Raw genomic sequence first — 26,078 nt, forward strand, 5'->3', positions numbered from 1 at the left:
TTTAAGGTGACCTAGCCTCATCGTCATTCCACTACTTCTCCTTTACGCTCGGAATACAAGAACCAGGCAAGAACATAGTGTTTAATGCACGTACCCCTTTGCCGAGGCAGGGTGAGACCTGCATGCCTGTTTTCTTCACTTTCGCAGAAATTACAGGGTTCTGCACACAATGCTCACATTTCTCGCGTTCAGCTTGCTTGTTCCTTTCATATAACAGCAGACATCACACGAAAACAACGCAAAAAACTGAGAACGAAAGGGCGAAAGACACGACTTTTTGCATTGAAATACACAGCAGACACCCGACTTCCGGGACAAGCGGCCCAACTTCCGGTGGCTTCACTCGCGCTCGTCTCGGAAAGCGGGAATGCGGCATCCAGCCACCTAGTGGAGATCAGTGGTTTCTACCAGTGGTAATTGCTCGCAATCGCTGCAATTTCTGTGGATGCCGATACGGCTGAATACCCAATAAAAATACCAAAAATAAAATAAAAAGTAGGATACAAGCTTTTTCACAACGAAACCGAAACAAAAACTGGTTGTCACCGCCAGGTGGCTGCCGGTAGCTGTTTTTCTGTATAACCCTCATGGCGGTTCGGGTGCTGCGTCGCGTTCATCGCGCTTCGGCGCTTGCTACAATTCGCTACTTGGATTGTGAGCCGTCGTGAACTGTGTTGTGGTTTGCGTGTGTTTCTTCTTGCTCAAGGGTGCACAATCGCGCAGTGCTGTCGACGTAGCCTATTCGAGGCAAAGTGTCATTTTTCTGGTCTCTCTAACTTTTCAGTCTGTGCGCTTCTTTGTGTAGTCCAGGATGGGTGTCCGGGCACAAAGACGCGCGGGCAGTGTCGCGGTGGAAATGTTCCAAATAAGGCCCGGAATATTTTCTTCTGTGTGACTACGTGGTAGAGAGTGCCGGCTACGTAGCACTCGTGCTGAAATCTCACTGGTTGGTGTAGTGCCCGTGACACGAAGGCAAACAGCGTTCTGCACGACTACGCAATCATCTGAAAAGGTAAGCAGTACTCGTGCATTATCCGAAGCATATAATGCTGGAACGGTGACCTGTCGTCCTGCTGCAGTATTCGTGTTCAATGCTATAAAAAGCGTTTAAGGCGCTTTTGTTGTCGCCGCGGTGAGTTGCTCTGCCAAGAATTGTCGCTGTCGGTACTTGTTTTGGCGAAGGGGATGCGACCGTGCGTGCGCTAGCTTTGCATGATTTTGGTATGCGCATGTTTGTGCGTTTTGTTTCTTGTTGAGCACAGATTTGTCCTCGTATATGCCTCGTTCTACGCGTTTCTGCCCATGCTTGTTCACACCACCGCGCACGTTTCAAGGACCGGCACTTTGGCTGTGCGTAAAATGTATGATTGTCTTTCAAGATAGCGTTAGCACTTTGAGGGGGATTGAAACACTTTTTATTCGCCGCGGTTTTTGCTTGGCCCTAGACTGTTCAACCTTAGGTCGTGGGGTCGATCCTGATGGCAGTAGCCGCATTTCGATTTAGGTGAAATGAAAAAAAGAATGCCCCTGTGCTGTGCGATGTCAGCTCACGTTAAGAAATTCTAGGTGGTCTAAATTAATCCGGAACCCTCCAATACGATCAGTGCCCATTTTCCGCATCTGAATTCAAACCCCACTATAAAGAAAGCACTGTCTCAGGTTGCAGTTACCAACGAAAGTTAATTTCCGGCCGTCAGGATCTAATTTTTAAATGAGTATGTGAAGATTTTTTTTTTTTTATGATACCGATAGCGTTTCTGGCTACCCAGAGTATAGGATCTTGCATTTTGATCACTCTGCTGTTTGAAAATTGGTTTCTGAGGAAAACAAGTGACGCAATAATTGTCTCAGTTATTACGATGTTTATCTACGCTTTCGAACACAGATTTGTTTTGCTCATAGCAAGATTTCTTTACTAGTGCTAGGGGAACTGATGCATTTTAAACAGGGTAGTTTTCCTTTGTATTGAGGCGTATACTTGGGCAAGTATATTTTTCCTGATCTTTTTACATTCATGTGATATTCACTGTTGGACCGAGTTTGCATGCTTGTTTTTGTACTCCTGTCATAGTGATAATGGGAAATTGGTATCCGCAGGTGGCGCATCTGTCTTCCAGTCCGAGTCAATGGCATGGATTTTGTGGCCACCAGATGAAGTCAAAAGCTGTGTTGTAAGTTGTTACTGCATTGTGCTTTGTTCTTGTGGTTGCCATGAAATGTTCTCTTACTTTCATTGCTCTTTTCCTTAATGCTACTGCTTGGAGCAGTTTGGATAGCTCTGGCCTGATATGTTTACATGTTTATATGAGTAATATTAGTTGGCTGTCAGAATGGGCCGGTTGCAGGCCATTTGAAGTTTTACATTCAATATTGCTCGTCTTTTAACCGTTGCATTCTATGCATGAAGTGCGAAATGTCTGCATGTTTTTGGCTGCATTATGTGATACTATTTGACTACGAATATTAACATTATGATGCATGTGTGTTAACTTAAATATGTGTTTTTATGCCACTCATCGCAGGTCACAGATGTAAAAGAAAAAGTGCACACATGAGAACTGGTTTCATTACTGCTGCCTTGTTTTTGCTAAGCATGGAGAGCTGAGCTAATTGGTTCTGGGTAGAATTATGAGACATCATTCCAGTGTACAAAAACACATGAACGAAGAGAGTAGACTCCATAGACCCCATACTTCAACTGAGGTTGATTTCACAACATGAGCTTTTTACATGCAAAGTGGTACTAGTGACCCCTGTGGCTGAAAAGTGTTTCCTCGACCAGGTAACAATTATTCAATGTTGCAAAAACAAAAACATAGGCGTAAGGTTAGCTTGTCACTCAAGTTGAATGCATTGGCGTGACTAAACATTGCCTACCTGGCTGACCCAACACACATTTGCGTTGAGATAATCTATTTCTTTTTCTGCCTGCCTGCTCCAGTCGCCTTACTTCGGCATTGACGCTGTCACGACTCTGTGACACCATCAATGCGCAAGTAAGGAGACTGGAGCAGGCAGTTTTCACAGGAGAAATTGTAGCCTTAGTGGTAGAAAGCCAGGTTCGAGAGATAAGTGTGCTGGGCAGCGCAAGCCGGAAGACAACGCACATTCGCAACAGTGACCTGTCATTGTGCCGTATTGCCATCAGGTGTCACACCGCCTCAAGAAGGCCAGTGACAAACACGATGTACATGTTGTATTTTCAGCTTGGGAAAGCTGGGATGCATGTGCCACCTGATAAATGACGTTACGAAAAAGCCTGCCTACAAAACTAAGCACACCAAACCCCTCGTTAAACATGAGGTTGACATGGTGTACAGCATCCTCCTTGCCTGTGGCAAACATTACATTAGACAGACGAGGCTTGCATCAATGAACGCTTGCTTGAACATTGCAGGACAGCTGATTCGTTAAGTGGCAGAGGTCATTTAGCTGAGCACATTCGCCTTTGCTCGCACAAGCGAGCATGCAAGGCGTTTTTGAAAGAAACACATGCCTTGTGCAAGTTTAGCACTTGAAAGGGCTGGGAAATTTTTTAAGCCTTTTGTATCTCTGTTGAAAAAGAGAATTACGTCAGCAGCCCTTCTGCAGCGCTCCAGAAAAAGAAATAGATTATCTGGAGGCAAATATGTTTGTTGGGTCAGCCAGGTAGGTGATGCATAGGCGTGCCAATGTGTTTAATGTGAGTGGCAAGATACCTTTACCCCTGTTTTTTTGTGTTTTGGTTTTTGCCGTCCTGAATAATTGTTATCTGGTGGCGGAAATACTTTTCAGCCCCAGGGATCACTAGTACCCCTTTGCACATAAAAAGCCTGTGTTGTCGAATAAACCTCAGTTGAAATATGGTGTCCATGGAGTCTACTCTCTTCATCCGTGTGATTTTGTGTGCCGGAATGATGTCTCATAATTCTCCCTTGTTTTCAGTGAATAAGGAGGGCTTCTGGTGTCTCTTTTTTTGTATGTGATGGTTATAACAAAGTGGCTACCCATAAACTGTCATTTTGGGCTTAATTGAAGGATCCTTGGGAATTTGTTTGACAGCATATTCCATGGGCACTTTCTTGAGAAAAATCAGTTATTTGTTTCCCATTTCACTGCATTAACCATTGCTTCTCATCATGTCTCGAAAGTCATTGATAAGCACAAGCTTTCGAGTACCTGAGGGCTGTGTGAGAAGCCTTCTGACATACTTTAAACTACTGAGGATATCTGAAGACAGATTTTACCAATAATTGTTAGCCAATCCAAACCTCTTGGTTCTATCCCTGACAACCTGAAGCTGACCTGTCAATAATTAAGGCTGGAAACCGTTCTGATCCCCAAACTGTTCTCCTATTTTATTGATGTGCATTTTGCATGAACTGTTAGAGCACGAAATGAGTCCGCATATTACTTGCCACCATAATTCAAACTAATATTTCTATACCAGTCATCACGGCTCCCATTCTGTTTACTAATGTGCAATCCAACTTTTTGAATTCACAACAGATTTTCACCCAAATTTAGATTCTTTATTTTAGGCAAGTGTCATCGACTTGAATTTCTCCAAAGCTTTTCATGTTTGTCATTATAACCTTTTAGCTACACTCTCATGCTTGAGCCTTCATTCTTTGATATTAGTGTAGATTCATTGCTTCCTGTTCTACGGCTGGCCTTAAAAAACTATTGTACTTCTTCTCTTATGAAGCCCAGCATATCAATATGCAAAATCATAAGGCGTCCCTCATCCTGAGTCACTTTGGGATGTTAAACCCCCATAAACCAAACCAAGCACATTACTAAAGTACATTAATATTAGCCATTCAATAACAGTCTTTGTCTGTATGTCCCAACCTTGTCTTTATGACTGCATTATTCAGAAGGATGCCCCAACTATCTCAGCTACTCTGACTGTATTGACTTTTGCAAGACGGATGAATGGTCTTGTTTGTAATTCATCGTGTCAAAACAGCGCAAAGAAGAGAAAGATGAGGAAGGAATGCGACGGTGCGAGTGCTGACTTTCAAGAAGGTTTATTGGAAAGCGCATCAAAATATATACACTGTGGCCTAAAAAAAGAATGAAGAAAGGGCGCCTTGTAACATTCACTTTGGATCTGTCAAAAACAAAACGAAAGTTGAATATGAAGCATTTAAGAGCATGAACTCTTTCTTAGGGAGCGATAAAGAAGGTGTGTTAACACATTGATTGCGTTTTTTCTACAATTTCAGTGGCCTCGATCATCTCATGCACAAACTTTTCTGTGTCTGTCTAGCACAATGCAGCACAAGAAATTACGCCTCACAGCATGAAGGATGTGGCAAACGATCGCAGTCGCGACAAGGAAACATCAGATTCCCCCTGCTAGCTTTGTTCACATCGTAACGGTGGTCTTTTGACCTCTCATTGGCACCTCTGCTAGTTTCTTGCTGAAGTTGATACATTAGCCAGATGGTTCAACTTTAGATTATTACATATAGTTTCTTGGCTCTGGACCATGCTATTAACAAATCAGCTGTTGTGTGACACTTGAACTCAGAATTAACTGCCTCCGTTGCCTTGGACAGAAAGACGCCTTTAGACATGACCACAAAACCACCTTCTTTATCAGCAGTTGAATGCGATAGGGCCCACCGTCTTAAACCCGTTACAGTTCAGCCTGCGGGCAAGTTCCTGGCATGGTTCAAACCACGACACCCCATCAACCAACGCCCCCTGAAACACACCTGTCACGCTCAGGTCCAGGCACAGGAAGGCAAGACGTCAAAGTGTGGCAAACAGCTCCAGAATAGTCCTCTTCGAAGGAACAATGGCAAATTTTGGCCCGTATATGCTTCAAGCAGCAGACGAGGCAGCAACTCAGTGTCGACATTGTGCACCTTGTTTTCAGACACTCGTGCCTTGGCTTCTCTGCTCCGGGCTAGTGAGCGCAAAGTGGCTGCAAAGTGGCATTCCAGATGGCTTTCACCTGGTCAACGGTGCGTGACACCGTCAACCAGCCACTCCCTGGCTTGTTTTCAGGCACAAGAGTTTGACAACAAGGTGCACACCTTCAGCTTGGAGTCGCTGCCTCGTCTGGTCCTTGAAGTGCTTATGGACCAAAATTTTCCGTTCCTCCGAAGAGAACTATTGTGGAGATGCTTGCCATGGTTTGACGAGTTGCCTTTTCCACGCACAGACCTGAGTGTGACAGGTGTGTTTCGGGATGTTTTGATGCAGTGTCACGGTTTGAATCCTCTTTAGGAACTTGCCCACAGGCCGAACTGTGTCGTATTTAAGAGGGTGGGCCCTCTTGCTTTCAACTGCTGATAAACGGTGGTTTTGTGGTCGTATCGAAAGGCGCCTTTCAGTCCAAGGCCACAGATGCAGTGTATTCTGAATTTGAGTGCCACTTACTATCTGATTTGTTAAAAGCAAAGTCCAGTGCCAAGAAACATTAACAATCTAGAGTTTAACCATCAGGCTAATGCCATCAACTTCAGTAAGAAAAATTGTCCAGCTATCTTCTTTACCGCAAAGACCCATAAAGGTGACTGCTCCTTGAGGGTTGTAGTTTAAGAGAATGGAACCTGTCAGAAACAAATCGCCTTCTCTTTGCGACATAAAATTAAGTTGCTGAGCATTGATGACTCCTCTCGTGTAAGATCTGCAGAGAAAGTAACGCAGTTTCTACACAATAACTCTCGCACCAGTTTCATGGGGTGCTATGTTGACATCAAGGATTTATATTACGCCATCCCTCAATCAGGATCAATAATGTGTTGAAGAATTCATTAACCTAAATGGAGCAGTGGCATTCCAAACGTCTCAGGCGTTTTGGTGGATAATTTTGTCGCACTTTTAAGCTCATACCTTCAGTCCATCTTTATTACATTTCAGAATAGCTTGTTTTTGCAAAAAAAACTATTAGCGCCGCTGTTACGTGGCTTATTGCAGGATCTCCAATCCTGACGAAGCATTGTCTAAGGTGAGAGAGGAGTTCAGTCAAAGCCTCAGTCCACTTTGAATCACCACTGAAATTATAGAGGATAATATGTCATCACATTTATTGGATCTCAATCTTGGGTGGTTACACTTGTTGGGCTTACGAGCCAAGGGAAAACAAGCTACTTTTACCATTTTCTTCGGTTCAGTCTAAGCTGGTCAAGAGGTGTCACTAACCTTTGCTTCAAAAATTCCTTAATGAAATCCTGTTTGATTGCCATGACATCCAGTTTTGCCCAGCTCATATGCCGTTTGTCCTTTACTGGATATTCAGAACCTTTGTCAGTGTCTTTAGCCGATTGCTTTAAGCAGAAGTTGAAACATTCTTTTTGTGCCCCCGTCGAGACTGTAACTCCCAAAAGGAAGTTTGTACGTACCTTTCCCTACATCCACAATTGGTCGCACCGGTTAAATAGGCAGTCGAGTTGGCGTCGATATTGTTTTTCTAACCCTATGAAGTTTCAGTACCTGTAGTCAACCGAGATTATCCATCAGAGTCTCTTCGTGCACTGCACAGAAGACATAGTGTGTTCGAACGCCTTGAAATGCGGCTATGTTTACATTGGGAAAACAGGCAAGTGTGTCACTGAGAGGTTTAAAAGACCACCACGACGATGTGAACAAAGCTTGCGGGAGAACTTTGATGATTCACTGTCGCAATTGCAATTGTTTGCCAGATCCTAAACGCTGTGAACCGGAATTCATGTTCTGCATTTTGCCTGACAGACACAGAAAAGTTTGTGCGTGAGATAATCGAGGCCACTGAAATTTAAAAAAAAACCGCAATCACTGTGTTAGCACACCTTCTTTATCGCTTCCTAAGGAAGAGTTCATGCTCTTAAATGCTTCTTTGTCAGTTTTTGTTTTGTTTTACACTCATGCAATGTGGTTGACACAAGGTGCCCTTTGTTCGTTGTTTTTTTAGGCTACAGTGTATATATTTTGACGTGGTTTCCAATACACATTGGCGATAGTCAGCACTCATGCCATCATATTTATTCCTTCGTTGTCCTTGTCTTGTCTGCATTGTTTTGTCACAACGTATTGACCTCCTTTCCCACCTCTAGGGTTAATGGTATGGAGAAACCTTAACCAGATGCAGCCCCACATACTTGGAGCATGTCACGATACATGCTGCTGGCACCACAAGGGCACTCGGGTTTATCAGGAGATGTCATGATCTGTGTGCTCTTGCCATGCTGCGCAGTTTATGCATAAAAATTTTATTGATTCCAAACTGAAGTATTCCCTAGCTCTTTCAATTTTGCACCAAACTGTTTGATGCTACGCCACCAACTCCCTTTAATCCAACAGCGACACTTGGTACAGCATATGTGTAATCAGTCATCTCATTTGACCACCAGACATCACTGCATAAAAGGGGAAACGCTCGTTTAGGTGTGTTCCATATACTCTACAATACTTTTCCACAACTTAATGTTAAATGTTGCTGCCCCGCTTCAGACCAGGATGCCATCACAACTAAATCAAGAAATTTTTCCTGTTCCCATTGAAGAATAAATCAAATCAAAGTTTATTTCCCATCTAGCACTACAGATGGAGGAATCGTAGAAAAAAGCTGCCCTTGGGCAGCTTGACGAGTCTACAATCCTTATTATTGACAGGGAGGCAACGCAAGAGTTTATACAATTTTAAAAAACAAGCACATTAAGGAAGCACCGGAGAATACACGAAACAGCAATATGTATACATAATGAAACTTAAACAATGTTATGCAAAAACAAATTATGTAGTTCATGACATGAAAAAGAAAACAAATCGAGTTTAATGTGGATATACCTATTTAGAAGAGATGGAAGTGTGTACTGAAGGCATTCCCTACCAAGATTTAGTCGAGGTGTTGGCACTGTCCATTCTTCGCCACGTCTTGTTGGATAGACCGATTCTTTTTTCCTTAGTTCTGCAAAATTTTTAAGATTTGTTACATTCTTCTTGATTTCTGTTTTAAAAGTAACACTGAGGCGATATTTATAAAGATTATGTGCTTTAATAACTCTGGAACGACAAAAGAAAGCTGCACTGGGATGTTGGAACGGTAAATTATATGCATTTCGGAGATATCTTTTTTGCATTAAATGAATACGTTCAAGGTTAGTGAATGTTGTAGTGCCCCACACCAACTGGCAATAGTTTAAATGCGAGTTGAATATTGAATTGTATACCAGCATCTTAGTTTTTGTGGGAAGTATGTATTTTAGACGGCCTATAACACCAGTGATTTGAGCTATTTTTTTCAAGATATAATTGACATGATAATCCCATGACATACTGGCAGAAAATATGACCCCAAGGCATTTAAACTGCTCAACAATTTCTACAGCCCGCGAGTTTAATATAATATTCTCGTGCAGTGGGATAACTTTATTTTTCGGCCTAAATATGACAGCTTTGGTCTTACTCTCATTTATTTGCATCAGGTTAACTGCAGACCAGACCTCAAGAGGCATTGTGGCATTACATTGTTTGATAAGTTCATGAACATTTTCACCCGAAAAAAATACGCTCGTATCGTCTGCATAGATGGAAAACTTTGTATTATCGCTAATGTTGACAATATCGTTTCGGTAAATATTGAAGAGTAGAGGCCCTAGCGTACTGCCTTGGGGGAGACCGTAGAAGAGCGGCTTCGGTTCAGACTGTATACCATTTATGTACACCACTTGCTGTCTAAACGACAAATAAGAACTTAACAATGAGAGCGCTTTTCCTCGGATACCATAGTAGTGTAATTTATTTAGTAAGATTTTATGATTTACCAGGTCAAAAGCCTTTGAGAAGTCCACAAATACACCAATGACAATAGATTTGTTTTCAAGTTGCTTTATTATATATTCCTTTTGTTGGAGTAATGCAAGTTCAGTGGATTTGCTTTTGCAGAAGCCAAACTGAAATGGTGTTAGCAAGTTAAATTTATGGATGAAATTTGACATTCTTAGATGCAGCATTTTCTCACATGCTTTCGAAAACGCTGGCAAAATAGAGATTGGTCTGTAGTTGGCGAGGGCGTTGCGATCTCCTTTTTTGTAAAGAACAACAACTTTTGCTAATTGCATTTTTTCCGTAAAAACTGCAGTTTCTAAACAGATGTTAAAGATGTGAGCAAGTATGGGAGCAATTATGTCAACTACATGCTTGACTGGCCGTATTTGGATATCATCAATGTCACAGCTACTGCTATTGTTAAGATTTGTTATCACCGACACTACTTCGTCTACCGTGACTGGGTGCAGAAAAATTGTTTCATCATCCTGAATTCGAACATATTTGCAAGCGTCAGATCCGGCAGCACGTGTTATAGCACGGGTAGCCAAGCTCGTTAAAAAAATATTGAATACATTAGCCAGTTCGACGCCAGAAACTTCCTTTCCATCAATATTTAATTTTGTTAATGCAGTGCGTGAACTGTCCCGCTGCAGAAGTGTATTTAATCTCGACCATAGTACACCATTTCGAGCATTCTTAACATCTAGAAGTGACACGTGATAGGCTGTTCGTGCAGACCGCAGTTTTTTAGTCAATTTGTTCCTATATTTCTTAAATACCGCAAGGTCCTCAACCTTCCGGCTGCTCAAAAATTTTCCGTACAGCTTGTCTTTCATTTGTATTTCTCCGCGAAGCTCTGGCGTTACCCATGGCTTGCGGATTCTGCGACTTTTCACGCGTGTTACAAGAGGAAAGCAGTCGTGATATATCTGTTTACAGCAATCGACAAACGTATTATAGGCAACATTTGCATCATGAAGTTCAGCTATCTTACTCCAATATACTTTCATGACCGCATCCCTAAAGGATTTCAATGATGATTCTGTAATAGCTTGGTATGTGATTGATGTGGACTTACTTCCTATTGTACTAGTGTTCTCAATGCAAGCAAACACAGGAAGATGGTCACTAACACAACAAGATAAAACACCAGAAAAAGCATTCAGCTGCATAGAGTTAGTAATAATTAAATCGAGAACAGAATGGCCTTCGCTTGTGATTCTACCTCACCACATTTTCATTGCATGTGGTCCCTCAAAATTATGGAAATAAGTGATATCGCTTGGAGCATTGACACTGGTTTGTTTTACCTTTTCTTTGCTGCTGTTTTTATTTTTTGCAACTGATGTATCAATGGATTGTATGCCTCTTTTCGTAGTGTATCGTCTGCGACATCTCAGCTGTGCTACTGCAGTCACCCTTCTGATGTTACCTTTATATTGTCCCTCTTATTAATACCCCACTAAAAGCCTTCAGAGGACAAAAAACGATGGCTTTTTTATTTTGCTCATTATGGCACACGTCAGGCTTATGTTTAGGGATATAGGAGAGGCCTTTGTCTTGCAGTGGTGCTAGTTATGCTGCTGATGATGGTACTTAATGACGAGCATATGATATATTGAATAAGAACCTCAAATTATTTTTCTTTTTGAGTGCGAATAGCTTCAGTGGTTCTTGATTTAGGCTCACTTTATTCCTGTGGCCACAATACGGAGTTTACTTTTTTAGCGCTCTAATACTGGCAAGAATAAAAACTTGTGGATCCTAATTCTTTCATTTCAATCTTTTCTGCAGAGTGCATCGCCCAGTTTTCCCAAGCCCTCATGCACCGGTGGTATGTTGGGGAGGAGGGATAACCACAAACTTGACAGGACTGAAGATCGAGAAGAGGACAGGACGAGCGGTGGTACATCAACAAGGCTGTTTCATGGGGCCCAGCTGCATTGACAAGTGGCTAAAGAAGAGCAAGAGGAGCATGAACACAAAATAAAACTGGCTGTAGGAGCTTCATCTATTTTGAAATTTGCTGTCTCATTGCGACAGACATAACATTGCTGCATGGCCCCTGCCCCAACATCTCCCAGTCATTCCAACATGCCCAGTCATTCCAACATGCCCAGTCATTCCAACCTGCCCAGTCATTCCAACATGCCCAGTCATTCCAACCTGCCCAGTCATTCCAACATGCCCAGTCATTCCAACATGCCCAGGCATTCCAACATGCCCAGGCATTCCAACATGCCCAGTCATTCCAACATGCCCAGTCATTCCAACGCATTTTCCATTACCATAATCCACCAAGGTTTCCAGTGTTGGTTTCCAATATTTACATCATTGCCTTTTTTTCCAATAGGGTATCTACCCTACATGTGCGCGGTTTTCGAAGGGTGCGAGAAACAGCTCGAGTTAGTCGAGCCGCAGTGGCAAGAGTAATAGTGTTCTCAAAACTGGTATGGCTACTACTAACGTCCAGCTACAAATCCCTAATTGCAATCAGGTACCTATGTCTAGTAGTTAAAAAGTGAACTATTAGAATTTAGGTATTCACTTTACTAATTAACATGATTCCCTTCTTTTCTGACATCCGCCAACGCGGCTATTACTTTTCAGAAAAAAGCTTCTCTTCTCCTCAAAAACTCTACGTTTAAAAATTATTAGCCGGCTTCCCTGAAAAACCTGGCATATGCTTCTCCCCTTTATGCTTCAGTTGTTTTTGACCAGGTAAGGATGCAGAGTTGCTTTTTGAAAATGTTTTGCCCAAGCACTCAAAACCGCACTGATATAGAATGATCCTCTGCTTGTGAAAGCATTACAAGAGAGCAGCTTTAGGTTTAAGGGAGCGCAAACTGGCTTGGAATGCTTCCGCAAATGGCACAGTTACTCGAAGCAAACTCGTATCGGTGCGTTCCGCGAGGATATAGACATAGAATTAAATGTCAGGAAGAGAATTGGGCGGTTAAACTTCAGATTTTCTAAGTGGGCACGCTCAGGCATCGCCCTATTGTGCGCGCAGTAAACTTACAAGCCGTTGAATAAAAGTGAGGCAAACGGCATAATTTCAACAGCAAGACCAGGCATCCTCCCCAACCAGTTACGTGCCATGACTGCAGATTCATCATTATCTGTAAGAATCCGCATAGTGCACAAGCGTACTAAACTTATATCTCCCTCAATGTCCTCACTCACAGTGCTCTTCAGGTTCACACACAGAACGAGAGAAAATCTTTCATGGTATTAACTGATCATCTGGAGCACTTACTGACGCGCTTGGTTTTAGCAGCGGTTCTTTTCGCGCACTTTCTTTCTCATTACATGTTCACAATCCCACAATGCAATATTATGCCCTCAAACAAAAACTGAAAAGTAGTCGGCTCATTTATTTGAAGTAAGGGTCCCTTAATTGCACTTTGTCCTGGTCACTTGCCCTCCTAGACTTGATACATACCAACACAGATCGCTGCCATTTACGTTCAGCATGTTCAAAATATTCCGTGCGGAATAAGAAAAAGATTAAAGACCTGACACAGTTCGAAAGAGGGTTTTATGCACAGCTTTCTTAAGCGTCAACGGCTCAGTTAAGTCGTAAGACAGAGCGCCCCCATTCTTGGGCTGCTCAATTGATCCGCTTGAACTCTTATTTGCATGCTGCTCACCTCTAGGCACCAATTTTACTCTCCTCATCGTTGCAGTGGAAAGGAAGCAGGCCTGAGCTTCCGCTGGCACCCACTGGACGAAGGCGCCCAGTGCTGCTAATGCACATGGCTTCTTCCATCTCAATGAGGGTTCGATGAGCATGGACTTTTGCTACTCCTAGAAGGCACAAGGAAGAAGGTCAGTACTTATATCACAGTGACTGGCGCAGCTCTAGAGACGGCCAAACCAGTTTTGGGAACCTTAAGTTTAGTTTAGTTTATAGGGGCTTAACGTCAAAAGAGACTCTGGCTATGAGGGATGCCATAGTGAAAGGCGAATAAATCTATCCTCTAGAGCACTTACTGACGCACTTGATTTCAGTAACTGCTGGTTTCAGTAACGTCAACAGCAGCGGCTTTGTTCGCGCGCTTTTTTTTTCTCCGTACATGTCTACAATCCCACAATATAATATCACGCATTCAAACAAAAATTAGAACGCAGTCGGCTCATTTAGTAGAGGTAATGTTCATTTAATTGCAATGTGTCCCGGTGACTTGCCCTTCTAGACTTGATAAGTACCAACACAGATCACTCCCATTTACGTTCAGCATGTTGAAAATATTCTGTGCGGGATAAGAAAAAGATTAAAGACGTGGTACAGTTCGAAAGAGGGTTTTATGCACAGCTTTCTTAAGCGTCGACGGACTGCTCACCTGACCCACTTGAACCCAATTATTTGCATGCTGCTCACCTCTAGGCACCCAATTCACTCCTCTCATCGTTGCGGTGGCGAGGAAGCGGGCCCGAGCTTCCGCTGGCACCCACGTAATGAAAGCGCTGAGTGCGGCCAACGCGCACGGCTTCTTCCTTCTCAATGACGGTTCGATGGGCACGGACTCTTGTCACTGTTGGAAGATACAAGGAAGGAGGTCAGTATTCATATCACAATGAGGGGCGCAGCTCTAGAGATGGCCAAGCCAGTTTTTGGAATATTTAGATTAGTTTAGCTTACATGAGTTTAACATCCCAAAGCAGATCAGGGGTGTCATAGTGAAATGCGAATAAATCTATTATATGCTATCACTGCGTACCCTGCACACAATCGGCGACATGTGGCTACAAAAGAAACCGTCATCTAATATCTGCTAAGAGGAGGAGGACGCCATGGACCCCAGAGGAGTCAACAGGTGACATATGACACCTGCAATGAGAAAAGTTTCATTTTTTTGCTGTATGGGGTTCAACTTCTCACAGCGACTTAGGCTCTGAGGGACGCGATAGTGGAGGGCTCCGGATGATTTCGGCCAGCTGGGGTTCTTTAACGTGGGCTGACATTGCACAGCACACGGGCTACTATCATTTCGCATCCATCTAAATGAGAATGTCGCAGCCAGGATCGCACCCGCGTCTTCTGAGACAGCAGCCAAGCACAATAACTATCGAGCCATCCCGGCAAAAATTTGGCTTTGGGTAAAAGGATCACAGCTAATGTGTGCCTTGGGCACAGATGGAGACCTTCCTTTTCCGATCTGATTTGGGCAAAACTCAGGGGACGCACTGAAACAAGTGCTAATGCATGTCCCATAAGACATGCATTATGGATACAGCACAACACTGCCACTAAGAACTAAAAATGAATGTAACTCGAGCATTTGATGAACATATTTGTTCCTATGAGTGGGTAGGCTAACTAATTAATGACGCTTTATGCTGTGCTCGCAAGTAATTACATTTCATCAAAAACCAAAAAGAAGGGAAGAGTTAAGTGCTTTTTGGGAAAGAACAGGTCTCCCAGAACAATCAGTTTTTTCGAGACACACTGCAAAAAGTTTAACTGTTTATCCCTATCAAAAGTGTGCAGCTGATAGTGCCCAGAAGCAGCCATTTCAAGGGGAAAAAAACGAGTGAAACGTGTGAAGGTAACGCACAGCGTAGTTTCTGCAAGCACTTATTACACATATAATATGAAAGGAAAAAGGAATAAACAGACACGAACCCCCCACGATTCGATCTTGCGACCTTCGGAATGAGAATCGAACGTGCGTATGACAAGGCCATGTGTGTGTTCAGTGTAAGCTCGTGCAGTGTGCATGTGCGTGCAAGTTGGGTTTACGTTGCATGAACAGCTGAGGCTATCATCCGGCAAAAAGTTTCGGGACGCTTAAGCTTCGCCTTTCAAAGCCGAACGCGACAGCGTGTTGCAGTGCTGCAAGGCCACTGGATTCACGCACGCATCAGCACACAAAAGCACTTCAAGTCAGAGTGCACAATGTATTCACTAGGTCCACTTTTTATGCAGTTCCAACCACTGTGCCTTCAGTACTGGTGGTCTCGCTTTAGTCCACCTCTATGTCTGTCAGATGGTTCCACATTTGATGTTTTTCCAACACACTGCACACCAAATAGTGCGTGCATTTCTGGAAGTGAATTTAGTTCACGCTTTACCCAGCATCATTGGCTCTTATTGTTTCTGATCAGAATGGCTTGTGCGAATTTATATATAAAGTGCATTTCTCTGTTGTTTTCCTGCTTGTTCTTTTTTCCCTGAGTACCTTTTTTGGTGACGAGGAAATGGTTGTATATATTTTTTTTTGCTCTTTCCTCCGCCAATGTCTCGCGCGGTTATTTTAGTTCACCGGGCCGTGCCATACTCAAGAGGGTACAAGAAATGCCCCTCACACTATATACAAAAACAGTTTTCTTTAAGCTACGGGCTGAGACATTACTAGTTAATACATGGCTAGAGAAAAGGGGAATTTTTGCATCTATGGTGAACTGTCACCTTTGTGATGCTCGTGAAATGATTAAGCACTGCTTCAACAACTGTGAAGGGGGAATACTCTAAATTGTAATGACGCTGTAAAGAGGCAATAAATGTAAAGAGGGAATACTCTGCAAACTGTAAAGAGGCTGTAAAGAGGCAATAACTATAAAGAGGCAATAACTGTAAACAGACAATACGCAATACGAGATGACTTCCACAAAGCGTTCTTGGTATTGACACTATTTCCATTCACCAAGGATTGTCTTTAGCAGGAGCAACAGTCAAATGGACAGCGGCTTTACCAGGTTCAACAATCAAATTGACTGCCATTTTTATTAGTTTACTCTTTATTTGTGTCGAGCAATCTTTGTGCAGAATATTTACTTTCCCTAGTTTTCTTTGAAAGCTCCAGCCGCACAAGCATCGGCCCTTTCAGTAGCGGCTATGCTGGCATGGCTCGGGCGCAGCATAATTTTACTTCTTGTGCATGTTTTTGTTGCTATTATGTGGAATTTAGGTGCTATTAACGAATGAACTGTATTTTTGGAGTGTAATGCTGTTAGCATGCTTTGCGGGTCAGTAGATAAAATTTTTCTTATTGTGAGAATGAATTTTCCTTAGTTCTTTTATTTTACTTTCTAATTTCGACGCAAACAGCGTAGCATTCAGCTGCGTCCTACACGCTCAAGCTATACTTCTTTGCGGCGACTCGTTCACTGTTAATCGCCTACTCAGCAGTCAATCTGTCGAGTTTGCGCGCGGCACGCATTTGTGGAAACAGGACTGAAGTGTGCAAAATCAGAAACTCACTGCGCGTTGCGTGGGGACTCAAGTTCACTTTGTTCCCCTTCAGCATCACTCTTCTTCTTTGGTAGCACGCTGTAAACCCACAGCAGGGGAAGCCATTGCCCCGCACTAGAAATCCCCATCGCTGTCACAAGAGCTTGCGAGGAAGAGTACACCCAGTCGAACATTCAGCTAATAGTGGGATGCAGCAAAAACCACTGACGACGATCAACTTCCGGTAGTATCCACTGCACAGCCTTAGCCACAAATATTGCGGCCAGAGCACGTCTTTTTAATCAGCGTAGTGGACCCCCGACGAAGTATCGAAGGCCCAGAGAGCTGAGAGCGAAGGCGCCCTTTACCTCCCACTAAGCCGTCACATACTTTCTCTTTTAGGAACCGCACGTAGTAAGCTCTCTCTGTGGGTTTTTGTTTTTAGTGCAAAAGCCTCACTTCACTAGCAATCTGGAAAGAGTGGACGAATCTCTAACGCCTCGATGTTGTGATCTTGTCTTTGACTCTTGAGTTGAGCTTTTAGCCTTGACCTTTCCCCTTAGAGAAGAAATGATTTGTATGCGGTGTGGCTAGGAGAAGGTCACGTAGTACGAACGTTTAACAGAAATTCTCTTGGTTTGGTTTATTGGGGTTTGACATCCCAAAGCGACTGAGGCTATGAGGGAAGCCGTAGTCAAGGGCTCCGGAAATTTCGACCACCTGTGCTTCCTTAACGTGCACTGACATCGCACAGTACACGGGCCTCTAGGATTTCGCCTCCATCGAAATTCAGCCGTCAAGACCGGGATTTTGCAGGACAATGTAAGGAAGTGTGTAGGTAAGAGTCAAGACAGTTCGAAGGACAAGTTAAGGTAGTGTTTAAGCAATAGTCAAGCTCATTCGAATCAAACGCTTTCGCACGTCATACTCGGTTTAATGGCATTCAAGCTATATAATTTTCTGCACGAAAGGGAGATTCGGGCCCTGGTCTGCTAATTACTTCCTAGGAGCTTACTGTGAACACAGCAGAAACAATACCCAGACCCATCTTTTAGATATTTTTTGTTAGTTCTGTTGCCCTAACTTTGTTTACGAAAACGGTTCTGCCTGACCTGAACATGCTCCTAGTGAAAAAGGTAGAATTGACAAGGCAGCTCTACTGAAACACTATATACGGGTCGTTCTTATCGGATTATGGCATCCATAATATATGGAAAGACAATGACATCCATACGTTTTCTGTGTGGATTTCATAAACTGCATGAAATTTTCATACAGCTTCCATAAAATGTGCACGATGTCAAAAGGGGTCCCTACATTTCCATATGCACTTTCCATAATCTCCATACCAGCTCCATCATCATCAACCTGACTACTCCCACTGCAGGGCAAAGGCTTTTCCCATGTCCCTCCAATTAACCATCTACTTTATCAGTCCCGGCCACCGTATCCCCGCAAACTTCTTAATCTCATCCGCCCTCCTAACTTTCTGCTACGCCCTGCTGTTTGCCTTTTCTTGAAATTGACTCCATTAGCCTTAAGGACCACCGGTTATCTTGCCTTCGCATTACATGTCCTGATTAAACCCATTTCTTCCTCTTGATTTCGACTAGGATGTAATTAACCAGCGTTTGTTCCCTCACCCAGTGCGTCCGCTTCCGATCTCTTAACGTTACACCTATCATTTTTCTTTTCATAGTTAGCTGCATTGTCCCTAACTTAAGCTGAACCCTCTTTGTTAGCCTCCACGTTTCTGCTCCATATGGGAGTACCGATAACATACCCCTGTTGTAGACTTTTCTCTTGAGGGATATTGGCAAACTGCTATTCATGATCTGAGCGAGCCTGCCATATGCGCTCCACCCCATTCTTCTCCTTCTAGTCATTTCCCTCTCACGATCCGGAACAGCTGTCACTACCAGCTCTAAGTAGAGATATTCTCTTGCTACTTCCAGCTACCAATTGCGAACTGCTGTTCCTTTGCTAGGCTGTTGAACATTACTTTAGTTTTCTGCATGTTAATTTTTAGCCCCACCGTTCTTCTCTGCCTGTCTAATTCATTAATCAAGCTTTGCAGTTCATTTCCTGAGTGACTTAGCAAGGCAATGTCATCAGCGAATCGCAAATTACTTAGGTATTCTCTACTAACTCTTACCCTCAACTGTTCCCATTTCACACCCCGGAAAACCTCCTGTAAACAGGCCGTGAATAGCATTGTCGAGATCGTGTTTCCCTGCCTGACACCTTTCCTTATTGGAATTGTATTGCTTACTTTATGGAGGACTGTTGTAGCTGTGCAATCTTTATAAATATCTTCACATAACAGTTTTCCCATAACAGTCGTCTACACCCTCATTCCGCAATGCCTGCATGACAGCTGAGGTTTCCACTGTGCCAAATGCTTTCTGGTAATCAATGAAGGCTATATATAGAGGTTGGTTATATTCTGCGCATTTCTGCGCATTTTAGCAAGGCTTGCGTATTCCCACAGAAACCGCAACTGCGAATCTTGGAACTGAGAATTGTGTGACTTAGTAGAACGTTAAGTTTGGCGAGTTGGTATGCGTTCATGGTTGAAAAACAGCGCACAAAAGACTAGAGACAAGAGTAAAGCCAACGACCGGACAAGCGCTGAACTCACAACTGAACTCAGCGCTTGTACTGTCGTTGCCTTTTCAACCAAGAATTTTGTGATTGAGCCAAATGTCTTTGAAAAGCCTATGTATAACCTATTACCAATGTCTTCTTCACAAAAGATTTGCTGATTATTTCTTTCTAAGCAAGAAGAATTACTGACATGCTGAAAGTCATGTAGCAATTTATTTTGGTGTAGGTATGATGTCATCCTTGCATGCATTATTCTTCTGAATGCTTTTTGAGAATATGGGCAAAACAGATATAGGGCAGTAGTTATGAAGGTTATTTCTATCGCAATGCTTAAATATAGGTACTACTCGGGATTCTGAAGAAGAATTGCTTTTTTATTACTGGGTCACGCCCCTTGACATGGTCGTGTTTCCTAATAGAAAGAGGCCTCATGAAAATGCGAACCGCCCGTTGGACTCTAGATAAGCGTCGCCTTTTTGACCGGAAGCCTTCATATCTTCTGAGGAGAGCGGTGGATTGAGGGGTGGGGGAGGCCCCTTCGCTGTAGGCAACGTGGAAGGGCTCCTGTAATTTTGACCACCTGGGGTTCTTTACCGTGCACTGACATCGCACAGTACATGGTACTCTACAATTTCACCTCTATCGAAATTTGACCACTATGGCCGGGATCGAACCTGCGCCTTTCAGGTCAGCAGCCGAGTTCCATAAACGCAGCCACCACGCCGGCCGGAACTTTAGAGAAATGTCATGAAAGTACTGAATTTCTTCCAAGGCTATGTAAAAACAGAAAGAAATACTGTTACAGGTTCTATTTACAAAGGTATTTACATAGGCAGGTCAAACCGAGCCTGGTGCGTTGGCGGAGAGGTAATGAAACTCCTCTTTGTTCCCACGTGCCCACTTCTTGGCTGGTCCTTCAGGGTCCATGAGTAGACCACATAGTAGTTTGCTTGGGACTACATTTACAACCTCAAGCCCGCGAATCGCTATTTCGTGCATCAGCATTAAAGAGCGACTCCCCGTCATCCCCGTGTACAAGAAGCTATACAACTTCCTGAGCAAGGCTCGCGTTTAGCTTCGTCTTTAATTGGACGATTTATTTCTATATAGATAAATTAGAATACAATGCTCACCCCAGTAATTCAAAGAATGGCCCATCAATCTCTTTCAAACCCACAACTTAAACTTAGGTCCATCAATTAAAGTTTAGTAAAACCTCAAAGGACTTTGACCATTGTGTACAGCAAGATTGCCCATCATCTCGGTGGACACCCGAACTGTGTCGCATCGTAAGGGGAGAGAGGAAGGCGGGAGGGCAGCCATTTATTTCATGGTGTAGATTTTCAAAACTTTAATGAGGACGGTCTACTCTGGGATCGGCGGAATGGGCTCTATGTATCCGTTGTAGCTCTTTTGCTACACAGTTTTTAGTGCTTTGGATTGCGGTTGAGGTCCCCCATGCATGCAACTAATTTCGTGCACCCTAACGAGGGCAAAACCACAAAATGCTGAAATATGGTAATTTGCCCCAAGATGCTTTTATATGATCAGGTTATTGGTCATCACAATAAGTGGACTTTCAGCAGTTCGAGTGAAAATATTATAATAATATTTGTGGGGTCCCCCACGGTCTTGGTTTGAGGCTTCCTTATCTCTCTTTTTAACAGCGACCTCCCAGAAGCGTAGAGAGCTCAGAGGTTTGTTTTATGCAGATGTCACTCAACGGTATGCACCGGGTTCTTGCTTCTGGCTTGAAAACTATATGAATAATGAATTACAACTAATTTTGACATGGTTTCACAACGAACACTTATCTTTGAACAGTGAAAAATACAAATGCGTGATGTTTCTTTAGGAAACAAAGGTTTGTTGAGTAATATGTTATTTATATATCGAAGATATTGTCATTGATAATGTCGTCTCTTCTGAATACTGAGCAGTCGTATTAGATAGCCACTTTTTAAGGAACAGCTGCTCAGTGTGTGTAAAATCGTTGCACAAGGTTGTTTCACCCTGGCAAGAGCACGCACCCTGGCAAGAGCACGGCAGTACTTCCCTCAAACTGTTATTCGCTCCGCGTACTTTTCACTGTGTCACAGCCATCTCAATCACTGCAGTGAATCAAGGGGAGCAAGATAGAAAACAAGTTTATTACCATTGCATAGTGTCCAAAAACGCGACTAGCTAGCCACACTTGCAGTACTCAACTATTCAGTGAATACTGCTTGTTTGTTTTTCAGGAATGAGTCATTTAACAATCTTGAAGAATTCGTGTCGTGTCCAACCTAACGCAATAAAAAAAATCTAACCCATGACTCTTCGAATGTTCTGTATACCCGTTTGCAACACAATGCACGCTAGGAATGATACTGTTTTTTTGGGAGGATAAAACTTGGAACTCCTTCCCGATCGAAATTAAAGCAGCTACGAATATTGAACTCAGCTGCAAGTGACAATTCATTCTAAAAGCTGGAGCTGCCCAGACGTTCAGCTTCTTCGCTGTTTACTGAAGACACGTGCATGAACGGGGTTTGTAAAAGCCTCCAGGACGCGTGACATGCAATCCAAGTGCACAGGTCACATACCCGCAACCGATAACCACTTTTCACTATCAGAGGCAAGAACATGTGAGTCCATCGGCTGTCAGCTTCAACTGCTGCTAACGCATCCTGTTGGGTATAATTGCCAGTAGTTGTGAATAATGAGCCAATAACTGTGTCTGCATTTTCTTAGCAATGGTTAATCTTGAGAAGAAGTCAAGATATGCTTTTTTCTTCAAGACCTCATTAGCAACAAAGGACGAAGAACAATGTGTTTTCTTGCTAATTTTTTATTGGTTCTTTATTTACGCGGATACGTGAATGCATCCGCCCATGGCTTTTATGAAGTTAAAAAGAAGAGTATAACGTGTATCTTTCACCCGTCTTGTGTCTGGTCGTTCATGATAGGTAGAGAGCAATGCATTCTGTATTTTTTTCCCCAACTAGCCTACCTGCAATCCTTAAACATAATCCCATTTTATTAAGTGCAGTGCTTACCAGTGAGAACTGCAGCTAGATAGTGCGCGCAAGCCTTGCCATGGCAGCAGCAATCGTTTAGCGACATTGTTATTCCAAGTGTCCTGGTAGATTTCTGCGTGTGGACTCAAGCAACAAGCGTAGCTTGTAAGCAGCTGTCAGGAGAAGTGTTACTAGGGGATCCCATTGTTTCAGATTCCCCTTTAGGAATTGCGGCGCCAACTGTGCAGAGCACCCCTTAGCAAAAACTAATACGTTTGGAATATACAGTGGGCTATTTAAAATGTATTTTAAACATATTTTGTATTCATGAATGCACTAAAAATATGTAGGAAATACGTTTCTGAAATTTCATGCTTGGTATTCGAAATATATTTTTAAAATGTGCCAAAAATACCTCACTTAAAGCATACTTCGAGTACTTTTCAAATACGTGAAAAAATATGTATGCTGTTTTAGCATGTTGTCAATGTATTAAAAGTGAACTTTCGTAAATGTGAAATTAATTCATCCGAAATATACTTCAATTCTAACAAACGGGCAGTCCTTTTAAACGTCTTTGCACAGTTCTAGCTGCCGTTGAACAGTCGAGTGCTCGAAATCGCGTTTCGGGAAATGGCATTTGCGTGTCGTCAATGTATTTGAAGTGTACTTCCGTAAATACGCAATTAATTCGTCCAAAGAACACTGAAATTCTAGCAAATTGGCAGTCCGCGTTAGCATGTTTGCAGCGCACTACAAGCTGTCGTTGAACAATCTAATGCTCAAAATCGAGTTTCGGGACATCGCATTTTGGTGCTGGCCATCTATTTAAAGTGTACTTTCGTAAATACGCAATTAATCCGTCTGAAGTATATTTAAATTCTAACATATGGGTTGTCCGCGTAAACATATTTGCATTACACTTCAAGCTACCGTGGAACGATCTAGGGCTCGAAATGACGTTACAGCGAAGAGTGAAAACTTTCCCTTTCTTGTCATCCTTTCGTTTATGGTAACTTCTAGCAGGAAGGTGATCACCACTTATACCCCTGCTACAGGGGCGCTTCGAATGCCTTCCAGCCGAATGTCATCTAAAGATGCTACACGTGTTCTGTCTAGGGGAGTGCTTGAAGATAATATTACGCCAATGAATATTAACCGCGTCAGCATGAAATTTCCCCAGGAGTGCGCCGATGAGGATGACTGCACTCATACTGTTGTTTACATCGCTTGTTTACATAACATAAAACGCAATCTGCGCTTTCGTTCTATTAAACAAACTGTTTTCTTTTTTACTGGTTGTACTCGTGCTTGTTTACGCAGTGCGACAATATGTGGGAAGCGATGATGCGATCGCACGCCTGAGAAAGCCGGGTTGTTGGCATCGCGCAGGACTGGCGCTTCTCGCTTCTTGTCCCGGCTTTCTCCGACGCGACCAGTACTTTTTTTTAAACTACTTTATCCAAAAGTATGTCTGGCGACTGTTCGCTTTAAAAACGGCCTCACTTGTTATCCACAAGCTAGCGACGGCGACGACTGCTGCTGGCCGTAAAGCACGGCTCGGCAGTCTGGGTCACACCGGCGATTCCCGTTCATCGTACGCGAGCCCTGCGATGTAAGCAATAGTTGATTTCAGGTCACTGTTGCCAAAACTACACCTGGTGACCATTTGCATTCACTAAAGCTTGTGATTCGCTCTTCACAACCGCCGAAATCACAGATCCAACCCTGCGAACTCGCTGGGCCTAGTCGTCGCGGAAGGGAACAGAGCCGTCGTCGATTGAAATTTATTTGGCAAGCGCTTATCGCTGGTGAGTGTTCAGGTGTGCACACGTGAAATATAGCCGTTCGTTTCGCTCATTTAGAAGCGCGAGCGTATACACACCGCCGCCTCATCACCGTGCTCTCGCTCAGCCGCCGACAAGGCTGCCCGTCCGCCGACCGGATTCGTCGGTGTCGTTGGCCTGAAAAACGTGTCCCTCTAGAATCATATTATAGTAAACTAGATATTTCACTATAATTACATGCTGTTGTTCAGCGTGATATATACTGTCGTTGTCGGACTAGTGTGACCGCCGTCGTCGTCGTCGCTGTGCACTGAAAACGAGCTGAGGCTTTCGAATGCGTTTCGAAAGTGTCGTGAAGCACCGCGGCAGTCCGTCGTGTCCGAATGTCATTCCTATTCTCGAATGTCATTCCACTCAACGTCATTCGAACATTTCTGTGTGAGAACGTGATAGCATTATACCAGCAAAAGCGCCTTGGGTACTTCTGGGTCCGAATAAGCTAGCGGAAAGGACCCCGTCTGGCAGGGCAGACCGGCTCCCTTACACACCCATGTATCTGTTGGTTGACAGTTCGACTCCTGACCTGTGCCTGACGCAAGTTTCAACTAGCAATTCCGTTCTCAATTAACCCCAGATTCGAACGCGACCAGTAGGGTACTTCTGCGATAATTTGGCAGCCCACAGTATTTGCGCAAAAAAAGGCCTCACCGTGCAAAATAGTGCGTCGCTTTCTCTGGGTATATATACGGCAAGCCAAGTATAGCGCTTGTCGTAGGATTTGTTGTTTTCTGTGTCACTGTCGTCTTGGTATGCTGTGTGTAGGTATCTGCCGTTCCCATTCAATCACGTGACCTTTTAATATGAGACTCCTGTTGATTAATGATAAATACCCGCGTACGATTTCTTCTCCAGTTGAAGAATTAATCCGTCTCATTCCATGGAGCCGCGCAGTATACTTTTTTTCAAGCCCGAGTAAAACACATTTTTAATGTATTAAATGTATATTTTTAGTATATTTCTAATGTATATTTTGATTATATTTTTAATGCATTTTAAATATGCTAAGCGGGCAAAAATGTACTTTTCACGTATTTTTAAGAACGTTTAAAATATTATTCCTAGTATACTTAGAAAGCATTCGTGTTGCAGTTAAGGCATAGGGACAAAAAAATGCGAAATAAATATGAAATTAATACAATACGTTTGAAATGCAGTTTTAGCACACCCTCTTTTTCGCTAAGGGACGTTACGTCCTTAAGGCTAGGAAGACAGGTCTGATATATTTTTATATTTCATCGACTAAGCTCTTGAGTCCCAACAGCGGAAATATTATCCAGAATGTTCAGCAGTGGAATCTCAGATGGGCACCCATCAAAGGGATGCTGTTTACTGTAAAAAGTGGTATATTATGGAATGATACGGTATGATAGGGCAGGTTAGGCTAGGGTAGGGTATGGGCAAGGTATTAAAAGGCATGATTATGGTTTGGTATGGTAAGATATGGTAAGGTATGGTGATAAAGTACGGTATGCTATGGTGTGGATAGTAAGATATGCTAAAGTACTGTAACCCTTTGTGGGACAGCGGGACTAATAAGTCCCTCTTTTTACATGGTCCTGTTTTGCTTTTTGGGCTGAAAAGCGCTGAATTAATTCCACTTAAATATCCACTGCAAACTCGTGGATGGTGAAACAAGCTGTTTTAATAGCTATTTTGAGTGTAAAGGCGCGCTTACAGGACAGACATGCGTCTCAAACGAAC

At 43.1% G+C, this 26,078-nt stretch overlaps 1 long non-coding RNA gene across 1 annotated transcript; it reads left to right on the top strand.

The window, feature by feature from the left end:
- Positions 1-511: 511 nt before the first annotated feature.
- Positions 512-11,769, top strand: LOC149327908 (uncharacterized). Its single transcript, XR_016286091.1, has 3 exons — positions 512-1,012; positions 2,098-2,171; positions 11,542-11,769. It is a non-coding gene; the product is annotated as an uncharacterized LOC149327908 (long non-coding RNA).
- The last annotated feature ends 14,309 nt before the right edge of the window (positions 11,770-26,078 follow it).

The sequence above is a fragment of the Amblyomma mixtum genome, chromosome 10 (assembly GCF_055824585.1).
Source record: "Amblyomma mixtum isolate Tamu chromosome 10, ASM5582458v1, whole genome shotgun sequence".
Classification (NCBI taxonomy): domain Eukaryota; kingdom Metazoa; phylum Arthropoda; class Arachnida; order Ixodida; family Ixodidae; genus Amblyomma; species Amblyomma mixtum.